At 48.3% G+C, this 20,076-nt stretch overlaps 1 protein-coding gene across 1 annotated transcript in view; it reads right to left on the bottom strand.

The window, feature by feature from the left end:
• Positions 1 to 20,076, bottom strand: part of LOC144755155 (glutathione S-transferase omega-1-like) — a 499,081-nt gene that overhangs the window by 458,581 nt on the left and 20,424 nt on the right. Inside the window, exon 2 of the mRNA XM_078643734.1 lies at positions 13,666 to 13,804. The gene's annotated coding sequence lies outside the window, so the exon portion shown is untranslated. The remainder of the gene's footprint in view (positions 1 to 13,665; positions 13,805 to 20,076) is intronic.

Below are 20,076 nucleotides of genomic sequence, written 5' to 3'. Positions count from 1 at the left end.
CAAAAAGGAATATTAGCCTGCAAAATAAATTACCAAACAGGAATATAACAAAAACAAAAAATCAAGGGAGAGGGCCCAGCCCAGCCTACTGCAGCCTCTGACGGCCTCAGACGGTCCCGCCCTTGTCCCGGGCTTCTCCCGGCGCGCTCCCGCACGCTCCCGCGTAGCGGTACCAAATGAAAGATATTTAGCTGCGCTGAGGTGTGGGAGGAGCCAGCAGGGAGAGCGGGTCAGCTGGTGAAGAAGCCGAGGGTAAGGCGCTCCTGGGACTGGAAGTCCTGCGCCTCCCCTTGCTCGCAGCCCTGCTTTCCCCAACACCTCAGAAGCTCAAGCGCCAGAGATTCCAAAGCGCTATGCCGGGAAGTGCAGGCGAAGCGGGACCCGCGAAGCGGGTTCCGCGAGTAGTGAAGGCTAAAACCAATTTAAAACAGAGCAGCAAACAGGAAGAGCGAGTCCTTGGTGCTCGCAGTCCAAAACGCCTTCAATGAAAGTAAAATCAGCAGGTGAGCAATCAACCAAGGCAACAGACGAGCAGGCTTTAGCTGCGCTGAGGTGTGGGAGGAGCCAGCAGGGAGAGCGGGTCAGCTGGTGAAGAAGCCGAGGGTAAGGCGCTCCTGGGACTGGAAGTCCTGCGCCTCCCCTTGCTCGCAGCCCTGCTTTCCCCAACACCTCAGAAGCTCAAGCGCCAGAGATTCCAAAGCGCTATGCCGGGAAGTGCAGGCGAAGCGGGACCCGCGAAGCGGGTTCCGCGAGTAGTGAAGGCTAAAACCAATTTAAAACAGAGCAGCAAACAGGAAGAGCGAGTCCTTGGTGCTCGCAGTCCAAAACGCCTTCAATGAAAGTAAAATCAGCAGGTGAGCAATCAACCAAGGCAACAGACGAGCAGGCTTTAGCTGCGCTGAGGTGTGGGAGGAGCCAGCAGGGAGAGCGGGTCAGCTGGTGAAGAAGCCGAGGGTAAGGCGCTCCTGGGACTGGAAGTCCTGCGCCTCCCCTTGCTCGCAGCCCTGCTTTCCCCAACACCTCAGAAGCTCAAGCGCCAGAGATTCCAAAGCGCTATGCCGGGAAGTGCAGGCGAAGCGGGACCCGCGAAGCGGGTTCCGCGAGTAGTGAAGGCTAAAACCAATTTAAAACAGAGCAGCAAACAGGAAGAGCGAGTCCTTGGTGCTCGCAGTCCAAAACGCCTTCAATGAAAGTAAAATCAGCAGGTGAGCAATCAACCAAGGCAACAGACGAGCAGGCTTTAGCTGCGCTGAGGTGTGGGAGGAGCCAGCAGGGAGAGCGGGTCAGCTGGTGAAGAAGCCGAGGGTAAGGCGCTCCTGGGACTGGAAGTCCTGCGCCTCCCCTTGCTCGCAGCCCTGCTTTCCCCAACACCTCAGAAGCTCAAGCGCCAGAGATTCCAAAGCGCTATGCCGGGAAGTGCAGGCGAAGCGGGACCCGCGAAGCGGGTTCCGTGAGTAGTGAAGGCTAAAACCAATTTAAAACAGAGCAGCAAACAGGAAGAGCGAGTCCTTGGTGCTCGCAGTCCAAAACGCCTTCAATGAAAGTAAAATCAGCAGGTGAGCATTTCATCAAAAATATATACATAAATATATACCATAGGTCAATTAAATAAACATCATACAGCCCCCAATCATACTCATACTTCCAGGCATCCTCTCAAACAACCACAACGCTGTACACAAACACAAGAGAACAATACAAAAATAACAAACCTCTTCTTCTAGCATTGTGTAATTCAGGGACCCTCACTTGTGTTTTGCCGGCATCCCAGCATATCAACTACACCGCCTGCAGTTGGTACAAAACCAAGCGGCCAGGCTAATCTATTGTCAACCCAGACACCATTACGTGAGTCCCCTGATGAAGAGTCTTCATTGGCTTCCGGTGGCTAAACGCTGTGCCTTCAAGCTGGGCTGTACTATCTTTAAAGCCCTTGCTTGCACTGGCCCAGCATTCATCTCCTCAAGGATTCAGCATTATATCCCTTCACGGGAGCTGCGCTCTTCTTATCTTAACTTATTGACTACCCAAGCTTTCAAACGTAAAAAACACGGGGGTCTCAGAATCGCGGTCTTGGCCCCACAATTTTGGAACTCGCTTCCTGTGGAACTGAGGTCTATACCCTCCTATGTTCAGTTTAGAAAACTACTCAAAACCATGTTGTTTTTTCAAGCATATGAGTAAGCCACTGTCCTGTTGATGCCGCCTCCCCTATCATTCTCAGCGCCATGAAACCGCTTGGCGCACGTGCGCTGAACAAGTACTTTTAACATAACATTACATAACAAGGAAGGGAAGGAGCAGATAGAGATACTGGAGGACCAGTTTCAATTAGTGAAACGGTTCGGCTGTGAGACGGTAGGATCACAGAATCGGCAGAACTAGGTTCAGAGTGGGTTGTGATACGTGTTCAGTGGTGCCTGGGTCTCTCTCCGACCTGTGGTTGTATTGATACCGAGAAGGAGAAATGCAGAGATTGGGATCTAAGTTGCGAAGCAATATTAAGACTCTGTGTATTGTGATTCTGATCATATTATTGATAATATTGGCAGTAGTTTTTTGGACAATGGAAAAAGTATTTCTGTCTCGAAACTTATTGCCCACTACTACTCCTGTCCCTACGGAACATTATTATTTCATCCTTCCCTACCACGAGAAAAAGCACTGAATGTCCTACCTCAATAACACTTTCATACAAATGTTAAATCATACTCATAATGCTACGAAACCTACCAACTGCTGGGTATGTGGAATGATGCCAGCCTATCAGAAAAAAGGAGGAACGCCTCTCATTCCCTGCCATTCTCACATAATGGCTCTTGTAGAGCCTGGTTTGCACTTTTGTGGGCCTCTGCAATCAATAATATTACTCTAGCTGATGTTGGAAGACTCAATGCCCAGCTAAACAAGGTCGAAATGGAGGAGTATCGCAGAGGAAATTCCTCCACAAGATACGTTTTTCCTAACTATCGAGCATCCAAATGTAATGGACCTCCTGTTATCGCTGTAACCCAGGCAGATCTTTGTGTGAGCAGCATTGGCAGTATTCCTGTGGGAAAACGTGATGGTACTACAGTATTAAATATCACTGGAACAAGCAATAGTAGTTTCCTATTTTCACATAACACTTATTTTATTTGTGGAATTAAAGGTTATTATCATCTACCAATTGGTTGGTCCGGAAATTGTTACGTGTCCTTTTTGCTTCCTCCTGTGTTCTTAGCACTGCATCTTATCACAAAGACAAAATAGTATTTAATGATATTTCTTTGAATAGATTTAAAAGAATTATAAATAATCATAAAATAGATCAAACTGATACAGCATTACAGCAATATGTTGATTTTTAATTGGTATTCTTTTTCTTTGTTGGGGCAGCCCTAAATAGTAGGAAGATTAGACGTCTGACCCGGGTGGTAGAAGCAGTAACTAATCAAACAGCAATGGCTCTTGGAAATATTACAGAGGAGCTTCAAATTACGAGAATTGTAGCATTACAAAACAGGATGGTCCTAGATGTAGTACTAGCTGATCATGGTGGAGCATGTCGCATTATCAGGAGTAGCTGCTGTGTGTTCATCCCTGACCACGCCCCATCTGTTTATGACGCCATTTCTAAATTGCATAAAATAGCTGGGGAAATACATCAAAACCAAGGAACATGGACTTGGTCCGAGTGGTTATGGGGAATCATTTCTACTTGGGCCTGGAAATTGTTAATGGGAATAGCTACCATGGGAATCATCTTTCTCACCTGCTGTTGCTGCTTCAATGTGCCCCTACAATATGTACAGCTTGTATAGCTACTTATAAAAATATTAAACCTCCCCTGATTAATGTTCATGAATCCAATCTAGAAATGATGATGCAAACTGATATTTACGAATATATGTACTTTTAAAATGGATTCAGCATAGGCTGAAAAGAAAGGACTTTTAAAATGTAAAATCTGATTCTCTCGTTAAGCTATGCCGCATCCATTTTTCACCCCTGCCCTACTTTCAGCCCGGCTCTATCTTTGATACCGCTTCTGTATAAACATAAGTAAAGAATCTAGATTGGGGCATTGTAAGCTGTGTATACATGCAGAGTCAGATCAAAAGAACAACTGGCGTCTGCTCAAGGTTTTTCAGACAATGGTTAATCCTCAAGTATAATCGCACATGGTGACCCCGCACACTTCAACAAAAAATATGATAATAATACAGTATCAATAATGATGTGCACATAGTTCTATTAGCTTTCCAGTCGTTCTCCCAAGAAATCCAAAGTCAGATTCTTCAGTAAACAATTCTTTATTCACAAATGATGCTTAAAACCAATAGCCAACGCGTTTCGTCCGTGACCGGACTTCTTCAGGGCTTGTTTAAAGTTCTCTATATAATAAGAGGATTTCACAAAGGTCTTCACACTTGAGGTTCGGACAATTTCAAAAGGCAGTAAGTAATCATGATTCCATAATGTAAGAACTTCCCATTTTTTGTAGATATAAAAGCAGTAAAGGCCGTAAACTGAGTATCGGCGTATCGTGAAGCGGATAGTCGTTGGAACCAGACGACAATTGCACAAGACACCGGGGCTGTTGATTCTTGCCGTTACCTCATTTGTGTGTTTTTCCCAAAAAGCTCTATTTACCTCTGGGTGTCCCTTGTTTTTGATCTCTTGCTATAAAAACCCATGTAACCAATCGTTCAGTATGATTCCTCCTAGAGTATCTCTATGGTGCTTGTGGGATGGGCCCCCATTCATGAATGCTAAATAAGTTATCCTTGGTTTGTACTTCACCCCAGTGTCGATTCCCCCTTACTTGTTAAGATTTCCTGGACTGTCAGGGTGGGGATGGGGTAGGATGGACACCACGACCCGGGGGTATCTGAATAATCAGTGTTTATTGACAGCTACACTTGTTTCAGTGGGTCGAAAGAGAAGAAATGCATATAGTTCGGGAAACAGTCCAATAGGTACGGTTCCTTCCTGACTTGGGCTCCTGCTTCTTCAGTTCCCGTCTCAGCTCTCCCTCCGGTTCTTCTCGGGTCTGATGTGGCTCAGGAAAGAAACAAACAAACAGCCGTATTACTGGCTGGTCCGGGGTCAAGGCATGTGAGGGGGGCAGGGGAGTGAGGGGTCACCAGGGTTCCACCACCGATTCAGGTCGCTAAATCACAGTGACGCTGGAAACTTTACACGGCCCGTGACCACCCTCTTCCTACCCCGTCCCACCCCGTGAACTAAACAGCCCTTGGAATCGCCCTCGTACCTTGTGAAGCCACACTTCTCCCCTGGAAGTGTGGCACGGCGGCTCGTGGGACCGTTGGCCTCCTGGCTTGTCGAGTCTCTGCTCCGGCAAAACCTGCAGTGGCGCGATGGTCCTTCCGTCTTCTTCTTCTTTGGCGTTCTCCTCCTCGTGGGTCAGCTTCTCGCCTGGAGATTCCGCGCTGGTGGATGAGAACGGGGCTTCCTTACACGCCCCTAGCGCCCATGATTGGTTCAGGGCCAATGACGATCTCCTTCCTGATTGGTGGAGCGTCGGGACCGCCAGGGAACTTCCCCCTGACGTCAAGAAAGGCTGGTCCGGTGACGGGATCAGCGAAGGTGGAGCCGAGGACACCCAGGAAACGTCCAAGGGATCCTGCGGACGGGGCGGAAAGGGATAGACGTTAACAGGTACCCCGCGCCCGTCCGTGATAGAGAGCATGTCCTCGTAACATGGACAAAAGGGTGACCCTGCACCAGTGGGTTTTAAATAATCCGCCTCCTCATCTTTACGGATTAGATTTGAAGTTGGTTTTAACCTGACCCAATTAAATCACTGCTACCTGCACTTCACAGGCTAGAAAACCCTCCCAGTTGTAATGTGATGGTAACTAACTGCACACGACTGTCATTGCCGGGCTGGTACCTGACTGAGAGATTACTGAGGGGGTGTTCGACCCGGAAGAGCCAACAGTTTCTTCACAGCTGCCACTTCTCTTCAGCTGATGATGCCCAGCTAGGGCATACCGAGGGACGTGTCAGGTTATTGTGCATGCAGTCTCTACCTGTCTGAGCCCACCTCTGTTCTGTCCCACACTCTCCTAGGACCGCTTGTGCATTTATGATGTGTGGTGTTCGGCCTGGCCTGGGAGTACCTTATCAGCCTCATATCAGCTGGCTGGACCCCCATTTCCCTTTCTCTCAAACCTCCAGGAGACCAGTGGGAAGCCTTCAGAGTAAGCAGGACACAGACCTGTGTCTACTTTTAGCATTGGTGAAGCAGGTGGAGTAGCAATTGAATGAATGAAATGATTTTATAAAGCACGCATTACCCAGAGGTATCTTAGCGCTAGGCAGATTAAGAACTGATGACATGGCAACTAGCTGAGTTAGGTCTGAGTCACTTTATTGATACCAGCGGAAAGGAGACAGGTCTTTAGCTGTTTTCTGAATAGCTGTAAGCTAGATTGACACCGGAGGATAAGAGGAAGGGAGTTCCATAACTTCCCCCCAGGAAGATCAGCATTCTGCCGCCCCCGTTTGCTCGTTTGATTCTGGTTATCAGGACCATGTGCGCCGAGCTAGATCTTAGTGTCCCACTGGTCCCACACCAGGTGAAACGTTCCTGGAAATAGAGCAGACGTGTACAGTGAAGAGCCTTATGTATTAGACACAGAGCATTAATAGACATTCTTGAAGGCTGTGTAGCAGGTGAGAGACTGGTTAAAACTTTGGGATGTTCAAGAGGGTTCTGTAGGGACTGCATTTGTTTGAGTAGATATTTCGAGGTACACAAATGAAGGGCATTACAGTAATCCAATTTGGATCCTATAAGGGCCAACATTACGGTCTTCTGTAAATCTGTTGGGATGAAAGGAAGAATTTTTTTGAGAACCCGAAGGTCACTGCATTGATCTGAGCAATGGAGAAAATGACTCCCCAGATTTTTGCCTTCTACACAGGCTTGGGAAGGTCTCCCAGCTCCTGAGACCACAAGGATCCATTCCAGAGGAAGTCTCTTTCACAAAGAGCAGCACCTCGGTTTTTTCCGAATTTAATTTGAGACAATTCTCCTTCATTCAGCTTGCAACTGCGGCCATACAGCTGCAGAAATTGTTGCCATCATTTTCAAACTGAGATGAAACGGACACCACTATCTGAGTGTCATCCGCGTAGGATAATATGGTCAGGCCGAAGCTCAGAATGAGCTTCACCAGGGGGGTGATGTACACATTGAAAAGTGTGGGGCCAAGTGCCGATCCCTAGGGCACCCCACAGGGGAGGGAGAAGGAGCTGGATTTTGCAGCTCCCACTGCGACCCACTGTTCCCTGTTTTGGAGGAAAGAGCTTAGCAGAGTTAGTGCAGTGCTCCTGAAGCCCAGGCAATGCAAGCATTTCATAAGAAGCACATGGTGGACCGTATCAAAGGCGGCCGAGAGAGCAAGTAAAATTAATGCAGCTCTGCCGCCCTGACTCTAATTTCCTCTGATGCAGCCACCAGTGCGGACTCTGTACAATGGTTCGCTCTAAACTCATATTGAGTGGGGGCCAGCAATTGATGGGTGTCCAGAAATGTCAAGATTTCCACATTCATAGCCTTCTCTAGCACCTTAGCCAGGAACGGGAGTAAGGAGATAGGTCTGTAACTGTCTACCAGCTTGGGGTCCAAGGAGGGTTTCTTCACCAAAGGAAGAATGGAGGCCCTCTTCCAAATGTTGGGGTATTACCCCCAACTCAGTACTTGGTTCAGTAGATCTTTAAGTGGCCCAGCCACCTGGCTAGCCAGATTATTAATGATCCCCGGAGGGCAGGGGTCAGAGGGGGCCCCCAGACTTGATGGAGCTCATAAGGGTCATTGTTTTATCCCAGGTGAGAAGAGAGAACTTCACAAAAGTGGGAGGTGCCTCGCGACCCGTGAAAAGGCTCGAATTTGAGGTTCTTCCAGTTTAAAAATAGAGTCCGTACTTACTAGGCAACTGCTGGGACAATACCTGAAAGATACGGTTAACCGTGCATTGGAAAAAGTCAGCCAGCTTATTGCAGAAAGATTCATCCAGGACAAAGAGTTGCTGTTGCTGTTGTTCCAATTTGACAATTCTTAAACCACTTCAAAAAGTTCCCTGGAGGAATTATCTGCTAGTCCAATTTTTCCTGTGAAAAATTTGGTTTTATCGGCTTTGATGAGCTTTTTGCACTCCGCAAGGGTTTTTTGTATGTAGGTTTTTTCCCAGGAGAATAGTCAACCCTCCAAACACGTTCATTGGGACTGCACTTCAGCTATGCTGCATTCAATGCTGGTGTGAACCATGGAGCCGATGGATTTTTCCTGTGGCACTTCAGCATTTTCACCAGCACCACTTTAATAAATGCTGTGTCCAGCCAGTGGGTGTAGTTAATTACTGCATCGTTGATACCTGTGACAGGTACAGGGGCAGATTGGAAAGAGCATCCTGTAGTGCATCTATCTTGACATCCTTCCAAGGGCGGTATTTAATAATCCTAGCTGTTCTATTCAATTCAGCTCCGGCGCACTGAATTGTGATTGAGAAAAAGATGGCCTTGTGGTCCGACCATGGGAGTGGGAGGATCTGGTCAATGCCTAGTTCAGCGTTGTTTGTAAAAATACCATTCATTGTATAGTTGGCTGTGTGGGTAGGTGCTTTAATCTGTTGGGATAAATTGAAGCTGCTGAGAGTATCGACCAGATAGCCCGTGTCAGCATTCGAGGGCAACTCCAGATGAAAATTAAAGTCCCCTACCAGCGTAAAATTAGCATACGTTATACTGGACTCCATAAAGGAATGAATTTCAATAAAGCCCATCCTTGGACCAGGAGGCCGGGATATTAGCAATCCTTGGAATGTATAGGGTTTGTTCAAGTCAATACTAAACCTAAGTATCTCGCAGTCTAAATGAGGCATTGGTGTTAAACTGGTCACAAGCGAGCTGCGATAGACAATCGCTAGCCCACCACCTCTTATAAATTCTATCTAGCCTTTCAATATTGAACCCACAGGGGACCGCAGCTTTGATGTCTGGATCAGACGTACTGTCAACCCAGGTCTCTGTGAGAAATTAGGCTGACAACTGGTAGGGCCCAGTAAAGATGAGTAAGCTAGCAAATTCATTGAGGGAGCGGAGCCAGAGCCAAGCCAAGGGTCTGTTTTGAGGCATAGAACAAGTGTAGCGACTATATGAGGCATAGGACTAGTCGAGCCATTAACTAATTTTACATGTAACTCATGCAGGAAAAGTTCACGTAGAAATATGGTAGAATCCCACATAATTCAAACAAGTGTATTTCTTGAACATGCAACATCTTTTTACTGTAGTACATTACATTGTATCATCTCACTCTATGGCATTTATTAAAACATTCATGTCCCCCTACCAACATGAGGATGATGCCAATAGTGACCCGAGAGGCAAGTCAGTTCAGGTCTCATGTGCACCCTTCAAATAGCCTAGGTTGTTATTATAGTCTGGTAAACCATGTGCAAGAGAGGTTTTTGTACAGTACGCATCGTGAACAGCAGTATTTGAAGGAGGTCATCCTTAAAATGGGAGTACGAAGGAAAATAACACACATAGAATCAAAATAACTGCTTAGGATCATTTCATTTGAGCAAACGGTGAAGTAGGGATGATTCCAGGTTTACTGGTCTTACATTGTGCAATATGTAGTACAACTTAGGAGCTTGCCCGACGCCAGGACACACATCTGCATGCTTGCCCTGACCCCATGTTGGAGGTCAAGATAGAGGAAATAAAGAGGGGGAGCCCCAGCCCACACAGTTAGTGTGGTGCAAATTTAAAAGCACATCCTACCTCCTGTGTCGTTCTTGTTGCTGCGTTCCCAAGCACTGGAAGGGACCTCAGTATCTGCTGCGCTACAGTGGTGATGAGGATGGGATCCAACTCTGCAAGCCTCTGCCTGTTGTCGCGCTGTCCACATGGGCATCATCCACGCCCTTGCTGATTCGGGACCTTCAAGGTGACACTGCTCCCGAGCCAGCGAACACCCGGTGAGGCTGCGTGCCTGCGTATGTGGCACTTGATCTTTCTACTAGCCAGGTTTGGCTCCTTCCCCAGTTGGGTATTGGCAGGCGATCGGCAGTAGTAAGCACCAGCACAGTGCCATGGTAAGCACCAGCACAGTGCCATGCTGTCCGGCTCCCTACCCAGTGCTGCCACCTGGGTATCTGCTCTGCTGCAACTATCAAGTGAGTGTATCCTCACCTTGCCCACACCTGTCTATGCCAGAATCATGCTCTTTGGCCTGGTGTGTCCACGACCCTAGATCCTTGACATCGGCAGCTAAACTCCTCTAAACATGAGCACAGATTAGAAGGCAAATGCACAGGCCGCACCACCACCACAGCGCCTCATGCCTGCCCACGCCAATCAGCTGCCTCCCTTCAGCAAGCTCAGTGATCCAGCAACAGCCACCGCCCACTGGCACACATGGGTGGTGCCCCTAAATAACTAAACAAAATGCTGCCTACTTCTTCATTATGCTGTGGATGTAATCTTCAAACTCTTCCGCAACGTTCCCAGGATGGGAGCAGACAATGATTACGACAGGGCCATCACAGCACTCAACTCATAATTTGACCCATAGATGAACCCTGATTTTGAAAGATTTAAAGTGCGGCAAGTCCACCAGAGCACGGGTGCGTCCACTTATGTGCTTTATGCTCACTTACGAGAACTCACCAGTCCCTGCACAAATGACGATACGCATAAAGAAGTGCGCACTCTGATTATACAAGGTTGCTGATCCACCGCACTTAGGGCTAGATGTAGGTAATTTCTATTTACCGATTCCTAAATACCGAATTTTACGGATTCAGTATTTAAGAATCGATAAATAGAATGTAGGTAAACAATCGGTAAATGTTACCGATTCGGTAATATTTGTTATTACCGATTCTGTATTTACCAAATCGGTAATGAGGAATACCTTCCCATTCATTCATATGGGCCTGGAGGCCCGTAGGAATGAATGGGAAGCCATTCACTATTGCCGATTCGGTAAATACCGATTCGGTAATAGGGAGAGAATATTCAAGGGGGCCAGGGTGTCACATTGACACCCTGTTGCAACCCTGAATCGTGCATGTGTGCACATGTGGCGCACATACATGCCCTAAGGGCATGTATGTCTGCCACATGGCACTTTTAAAAAAGCACAAAATTGCTTTTTAAAAGGTATTCGGTATTTACCACCAACTTGTAGTTGGTGGTAAATAACGAATCCTTAAACCAACGATGCACTCACTTGAGTGCTCCCTACATAGGATTTAAGGATTCGGTAATTTACTGATTCCTTAAATTAAGAAATCGGTATTTTACCGATTCCTTAAAATAACGAATCGGTAAATTACTGAATCCTTAAATCCAGCCTCCTACATCTCAAAGGGCTAAATACCGGTAGGTAACGGGACCGACCGGTATTAGCCCACCTACATTTAGCCCATAGACGCCACATTCCCAGCCAACCGAACATGCTCCTTGATGAGATCTTGACGTTCGCCCGATCCCACAAACTGTCCAGTGATCAAGCTGAACAGATTGAGCTGGCACTCCAGAAGCTCTCAGTCACTCCTGAGCCCACTTCACGACCAATCAAAGCAGAAATAGCAGTGACAATCTCACAGGGGCCCCATCGCTGCAATAGCCAAAGCTCTGCCCCACAGGGTATAACTCCTACTTACTGCTGCAGATATTGTGGGTTACCCACACACCTGCCTTCTGACTGCCCAGCCAGAGGCAAGACTTGTTCTGCGTATCAAAGAGTGAGGTATTTTATTCTGGGTGTGTCACATACCATTTATGCTTGAGTAAAAATTTAGATTTTACCAATTGGCCTCAGTAAGTTGGAAATTCCCCTTTCCCACAACAGCACACGTACCACTAAGGGGTTAGAGGTCCAATCAGGCTTATTAATGTCCTGAAGTCATACTCTGCATAGAGAATCATATGTCCAGACAGCATTGCTATGTTGCAAACACACTGCTTTATTTAGCAAATAAAAGTGGCTGGTTCATACGTTGAACCAGATTTCAAGAAAGACACATCAGCCAACATGTTTCACCCCTTCCCGGCTCGCAGGCCTGGGCCTTTCTCAAGGCGGAAGAAAATACAACTGTAAAGAGTCAATGTATCTACAGCGTGCGAAGCGCGGAGATACCCCTCAGGGGGTCGAGTCCGGCGATATAGAAGCAAATAAATACATAATGTAATCAAAGAAATGCTCGGAGTCACAAGGGTTGCAACCTGTATCTCGGGTGGACTGTGCACCCGGCGAGTGATGTATTGCTTGCGGTCCCAGTAAATAAGGTCAGATGTGGTCAAACAGTGTGGGAAGAGGGAGAAGTCCACCTATGTTTAAAACCTTCTACAGATACTGCAGATTTAACTTTAATCTGCAGTGGTTTTTAAACATAGAGGGACTGCTCCCTCTTCCTGCCCAGTTTAGAAATCACTGCAGTGCATACCCCTTAGCGCACCCGCATACTCTGCAGTAATGTTGCAGAGCATGTAAAGGCACTGAGTGGTTTGCATTGCATTGTAGTGGTTTCTAAACAGGGCAGGAAGTAATTACTGCAGAGTATGTAAGGGCCCCAAGGGGTATGCACTGCAGTGCGTAACTCCTGGTGAACTACATACCCTGCAGTAATCACTGCAGAGTATGTAAGGGCGCTGAGGGGTATCCACTACAGGGCAGTGGTTTCTAAACAGGAAGGAAAGAGGGAGCAATCCCTCTCTGTTTAAAAATCACTGCATATTAAACTTTAATGTGCAGTGTTTTTTTTTTTACTGGGATTGCTCCCTCTTTCCGCACTGTTTAGAAACCAAAACACTGCAGATGAATTCCATTGGCGAAGCGGTGGAATTTACCAGTAATTCCGCATGACAAGAGTAACTCGGAATCACCAAATTCCTACGATTTTGCTGGGGGAATTAAATATTCAGCTCTGGCCTAACTTTATCCGCTTATACACTATACATTTATCTCGCCATTCATCCATGCCCTTTATCATTCTACAATGAACTCAACCAACTATGCAACCATACATGCACTTATTCTTCTTTTCGTCCAACTATCGAGTCACTCTCTAAATCATGCTCTTACCCATTCACACACCTGTACATGTGAATAATAATAAATGAAGGAGCACTTTAATTTAAAAGCCAGATCTATTGACTTTGCTAATGCTTGTTGCAGCTGCAGTCAAAGGGAATGTTTTCAACATGTGATGTTTATTACTATCCAATATAACTGATTTCTATAAATCTTAACTAGGGAATTGAAACGTACTAGGATTCAAAATTATTCCTTGCAGGTTGCAGATGTTTGCAATGGATGAATGACTCTCTGAGACATTTACCTAATTAGAATTTGTGTCTTTTAGGATAAATACGGATCTCTGTAACAAAAGTGTAAACCCACTGTGCTATCTTGAATTAAATAGAGATAGGTGACCTGCACCATATTTAAGTACTCTATATTGGTAAGAATATGTGATTTATAGTAATGTCTGGTGAATATGGTTGAGTAGTTACACTACCTCTACGTCCCTCTTTCTCGCCCAGTCATTAACATGAGGTAGTATCCAATAATAGACAGGAAATGCTTGCTGACCTCACCCACCCTCCAGATTTGGGCTATAATTTGACTAGCCTTACCTTACTGTCACATCCTGAGACCCTCCGTAGCAGTATCCCCAGTGGCCCTCCGTCCAAGTGCAGCTCCGGCTCTGATTGTATAATAACAGAGGAGCAGAGTGGGTAGATGGGGAAGGGAAGGTATGCCGGGGAAGGAGACCTGCAAAACAAAAATAGCAACCAACCAATGCTTGATTTCTACCAGTATCACATAGACACTCCTTATACTCAATTATGTCTGTCATTCTGTAATAATATAGTTATTCAAAATGCATTTCATATATATCATTGACTAAGGGAAATAAACAGTTTAGCCACTAACGAAACACTTGTTTCTTCTTGCTGGCTGAGCAAGTCCATACACATTATATTGATTGGCTCGCTGCTAACATCAACTAAAAAGGCACAGTGCCACAAAGAGTTAAATGCAATAAAAAGTAACATGGTCCTGGATTCATTCGACATAAACCACTCTCAAGTTTGTCCCCTAGGCCGAACTTGCGCATGCATTCATTGAGGAATGGCCATGAGACTCTGTCAAAAGCCTTTTCGGCGTCCAGTGCAATCATTACTGCTTTTTCCGTGCTGTTGGCTGTGAAGTTCGGCCTAGGGGACAAATATAGGGGGATGATCATGTCACTCTACCAAAATCCCCGTGCACGAGTGGTATTCAACGCATCCACATCAGCAACGTTCACCCTAGAAAGAGGCACGAGGCAGGGATGCCCCCTCTCACCCGGACTATTCCTACTAGCCCTAGAACCACTCCTCCACATGATCATGACTAACCCGCTAATAACTGGAGTTCGCGTAGGAGAGCAGGCGTTCAAGCTAGCAGCATACGCGGACGACATCCTTATTACCACCCACAACCCTAAACCATCAATAGAAGCCCTAATGTCCACCATTGAGGAGTATGCCCACGTCTCGGGCTACAAACTGAACCGCGACAACTCGGAATGTAAACCGATGAACTGCCACACCACCAGGGAGGTGTTGGGCGAGTCAGGCCTGGCATGGCAGATAAAACCTCTGAAATACCCAGGCCTCCTCTTCGGAAGAGACCTAAGGACAACGCTAGACAACAACGAGGAAGCAATGCTAAAAAAATTGAAAGGCAAACTGGAGGAGTGGAGTCCGAGATACATAAGCTGGTGGGGTCGCGTCGAGACGATAAAAATGATGGTCACGCCTATGTTAAACTACCTGCTGAGCATGCTGCCGCTTACACTAACTGCGGATTTCCACTGCAAATTAGACAAAGCACTCAACACATTCCTATGGGGGGGGGGGGGAAAGAGCCAGAATCAGCCTCTCAAAACTAAGACTGAAGAAGGAACTGGGAGGGCTCAACCTAACCAATTATAAGGCATTCCAAATGGCTTGCCTAGCGAAACAAGGCATACACTGGATCTCCCCCACGCCAGACTACTCGCCAGTATGGATGGATGTGGAGAGGAGCATCCTAGGGGGGGCAAACCCACTGATGGCGCTTACAGCCAGCAGACACCCAGAAGCAAAAAACGCCATCATCAGGAACACCAAGACTGCTCTTCTCAGGGTGGACAAAGAACTGGGGGTCAGCATCAAAAACTCCAAGTGGGAGTCCTTGTGGCACAACCCCAGAATAACATACAAAGGGGCCGTACTAACGAATGAGGGGTGGTGTAGCAAAGGGATCACAACACCGGCACAACTAGAACTTAACAACAACCCACTCACTTTTGAGACGCTACAGGAGACACACAAACTGCACAACAGAGACTTCTACACCTTTCTTACCACCAAAGCAGCTATCACCAGAGCCAACCTATCGAAACAAAAACCCTCAATACTACAGTACACACAGAACCTAAACAAAGTGGGACACCAGACAGCGCACATCTACAAACTCATCACCCCGCGCACCACAACGCTCAACAACAAGACGCTAGCATTTTGGGAGGGGGCATACAGTAACCCACTTACCGACGCAGCAAAAGCCAGGCTATGGTCATCGGCCTCAAAAAACAAAGTAACACCCCAGCTTGCCCAAACGAAATACTGGCTGCTGCACAGGCTACATTGGACACCAGCCAAACTAGAGACAGTGGGAGCTAGGGACAACGACACCTGCTGGACCTGCCAGAAAGCAAGGGGAGACCTAGCACACATTCTATACGACTGCCCCAAGGTCAAGGCCTTCTGGGGCAAGGTCCATGACTTGACGCACTCACAGGCAGCCAATCCACACGCGGCCTACCAGGCATTACCATGGCCTTCCTGGATACAACACTCGACTCGAAAGGAAACAGTGACCTAGTAGATGTTCTGCTCACTGCCGCTGCCAAAACAGTCCTAGGCAACTGGAAGGACACGGGGAAAGCCTCCTTCAAACGCTGGTTCAACTGGGTAACCTTCCTGAGAGGGGCGGACAATATAGCAGCAAACTATCAACCAGCCAACCACACAGCAAGAAGGGAGATGTGGTCAGCCCTAGATGCTCACCTGGAACAATAACCCCCCCCCCTCTCTTCTTCTTTCTTTCTTTTGTCTCCACTGTCACTAAAGCCAAGTAAATGGGCCAAACTACATTATATTGTATATGCAAACTATATTTTCAATAAAAATACTTTGAATTAAAAAAAAACACTCTCAAGGTTTGTGTTGTCCACAAGTGTAAACTGCCGCCAAATTATTACACATAAATCACCCCTCTGTAGAGTCCTGCTGGATACGTTCTAGTTTCTACCCACACTGTACACCCACCCATCACAGGCATCACCAGTCAGGTGACCCTGGTAAATAAAAGGGGCCGGGCGCACGTGCTTAGGGCCAGTTCCAGTACCCAACTACGGTGAGTCTGAGTCCATTATTATAAAGCATGTGGGCCTAGGGCCCACAACACCAAATTTGGCGACAAGGGGGTTTGCCCCGCGTGTAACCTAGCAGCTGCTTTTACTGGTCTTCGTGAGGGTAGTGCAGCCTGCTCCTAAGCCCCACCTGCCTGTTGCCAGCACGACGACGTAGATGAAGAGAACACGGCTAGAGAGACATCCCTATGTAAGGGGAGGGTCGCAGCTAGCACCACGCTGCCGACAGTCCTGCAACAAGCGAGAGGTGGCTCTTGCTCCTGTAAAGGAAGCAGACAAAAGAACTGCACCGGCAGTACATCGGGTGAAGCGTCCACAAGAGAGACAAGGGAGTGCATCTAGAAAGCAAGAGCCGATGCACGCTGCCTGCCAGCTCTTGCGTGTACCTTGGTATGTCCTAAAGTACTGAGGGGAAGGAGTGGTGAGCCCGGGGAAAGGCTACCGGTTGAGGTGCTCGATGGCGGAGTAAATGCTAAGCAGCAGCCATAGCTCAGTGGCCGGCCTTACGCCGTAGATCTGCACAGACATATGCCAATTGCCTGGCTTGAACGCAGCAGAGGGAGGCTGTGTAAGGCGGCCCCACCCGCTCAAGAGGAGCCTACTGGCAGTGGAAGCGACCCATTCCCAGGGACCTAAGGCCCGAAGCCTACCTCTGCAGCGAGTCTCCGGTTTGGGCCCAACGCAATCTGCTTCCACTGAACGACTCCCGACTCCTGCAGCTACTAAGGACAAGCATGCAGCCCAGCAAACAGCAATGGCACCCAGTGGCCATAACCAATCAGCCGCACCCGTAAGGGGAACAGCAGCCTGTCGTACCCATGCGGTACAGGGAGAATACATAGCAGCCCAATGAGAAGCGATACTGAAAACAGTCTTCTAGCCAGAAAAGGTCTGCAGAGCCCCACCAGCAAGTCAGGCAACAGAGGACGCGCTACTGCGGTGCAAACACCTCGTACTGCGGTGCAAACACCACTCCGGATCTCCGACAGACCCCTGCCCGCACCACGTCTTCAACAAGGCCGACACTGTCATCGCACCCCACCTGCGGGACATCATCAACACCTCCTTCGACATCGCCACCTTCCCGGAGAGCTGGAAGCACGCCGAACTCAGCGCTCTACTCAAGAAACCATCAGCAGACCCTACCGACCTCAAGAATTACCGCCCCATCTCGCTGCTCCCGTTTCCGGCCAAAGTCATCGAGAAGACCGTCAACAAGCAACTGGCCGCCTTCCTCGAGACGAACGGCTCCCTCGACCTCTCGCAGTCTGGCTTCCGGGCCAACCACAGCACCGAGACCGCCCTGATCGCAGCCACAGACGACATCCGAGCCCTGCTCGACAACGGAGAAACAGCGGCCCTCATCCTCCTGGACCTCTCCGCGGCCTTCGACACTGTCTGCCACTGCACCCTAGTACAGCGCCTCAGCAACGTCGGAATCCAGGAGAAGGCACTGGAGTGGATCACCTCCTTCCTCACCGGAAGCACACAGAGAGTCCGCCTCCCCCCGTTCAGATCGGAGGCCACCGAAGTCATCTGCGGCGTCCCTCAAGACTCCTCGCTCAGCCCAACACTCTTCAACGTCTACATGAGCCCCCTCGCAGCCATCGCACGCCAGCACAACCTGAACATCATCTCCTACGCCGACGACACCCAGCTGATCCTCTCCCTCACCAACGACCCCGCCACCGCCAGAGCCAACCTGCACGAAGGGATGACAGAAGTAGCCAAATGGATGTCGAACAGCCGCCTGAAACTGAACTCAGACAAGACGGAAGTCCTCATCCTGGGCTCCTCGCCCTCCGCCTGGGACGACTCCTGGTGGCCCCCCGCCCTGGGCAGCGCACCCAAACCAACTGACCACGCACGCAACCTGGGCTTCATCCTGGACTCCTCCCTCTCCATGACCAGACAAGTCAACGCCGTCTCCTCGTCGTGCTTCCACATCCTGCGAATGCTACGCAAGATCTTCCGATGGATCCCCACCGAGACCAGGAAGACGGTCACCCAGGCCCTCGTCACCAGCTGTCTGGACTACGGCAACTCCCTCTATGCCGGAACCACCGCCAAACTCCAGAAGAGACTCCAGCGGATCCAGAACACCTCAGCACGACTCATCCTGGACATCCCCCGCCGCAGCCACATCTCCGGACACCTGAGAGACCTGCACTGGCTCCCGGTCAACAAGAGAATCACCTTCCGGCTCCTCACCCACGCACACAAAGCCTTACACAACCAAGGACCAGGATACCTCAACAGCCGCCTCAACTTCTACGCTCCCACACGTGCTTCGATCGACCAGCCACGCCCTCGCCGCCGTCCCCCGCATCCGAAGAGCCACCACAGGAGGAAGGTCCTTCTCCTACCTGGCCGCCAAGACTTGGCACTCCCTTCCGGCCCACCTCCGCCTGACCCAGGACCACCTCGCCTTCAGGAAGCAGCTCAAGACCTGGCTATTCGAGCAGTAGCGGACCCCCCCCCAGCGCCTTGAGACCCTCCGGGTGAGTAGTGCGCTATACAAATGCTCTGATTGATTGATTGATTGCCGGTGCTCCGTCGTCACTGCCGCGAGAGCACGCGGCTCAATACGAGCCTCACCTCTACCCAAGGCACCCTTGACAGACTAGTGACACACCAGAAGCTACACCCGGCAGAATGAGACCAGTTCCTGCACCCCCCTCCGCTATACCGTGCAGAGGATGCACTGCACGGTGCATGGGAAATCCGGCAGCTTGGGCGGCATGGCCCACAGCATGAGGAGAGTAGTTGCGACCTCCCATAATGCCAACAGGGCCAGTGAGAGCCACCAATACCCCCAGAACCTCACAGTTGGAATTTTTTTAAATTGTTCCAGATCGTATATAGGTAGTTCCAGCAGAAAAGAAGCTGACAAGGGAGGACGTCGTGCCGGAACTACCTATATACGATCTGGAACAATTTTAAAAAAAAGTCCATCTGGGTGGACTTTTATTGAAAAACTAACAAGAGAAGTCTTAAAATAACCAAGATCCACAATCAGGAACCTTGGACTATTTGAACATAAAGATGCCCCCGCACCCCCAAAGAGGAGAAAAATCAGTAGCGGAAATCACACTGCCTACTAAAACCCCACAGAGGAGAAGTTAGCAAGTCCCTCGTGTAAGTAATCAAAGATAAGAAGCAAACATACTTGGCTATCCAAATACTTCGCCAGGAAGGAAATAACCCCTAGTTTGACGTATTTTGAGAGCTGCCGAGTTTTTAACTGCACATACCATTGGAGGTTCCACCTAATTCAATAGATGTGCTTGTAATCAACATAGTCCTGAAGTAGGTGCAAGACTATTAATTTCACCGAAACGCCGCGTCGACAATTTGTTTGTTTACCATTAACCGTACTGTGACTAAAAAGGAATAAGATTTTTATATTGTGATGATTTTAATGAAAAGTTTTTATATAATTGTGATTACCAACTTTGAAATGATGTATAACATGACTCCAGGAGGATACTGATATTTTGTAAAAGTTTTTTAATAAAGTAATTTTAAGCTTAAGTGTGACAATGTGCTCCTGTTAAATAATTGTTATAAAAAAGTTTTG

This window comes from Lissotriton helveticus, chromosome 5_1, assembly GCF_964261635.1.
Source record: "Lissotriton helveticus chromosome 5_1, aLisHel1.1, whole genome shotgun sequence".
NCBI lineage: Eukaryota > Metazoa > Chordata > Amphibia > Caudata > Salamandridae > Lissotriton > Lissotriton helveticus.
This window is presented reverse-complemented; position numbering and strand designations above follow the sequence as displayed.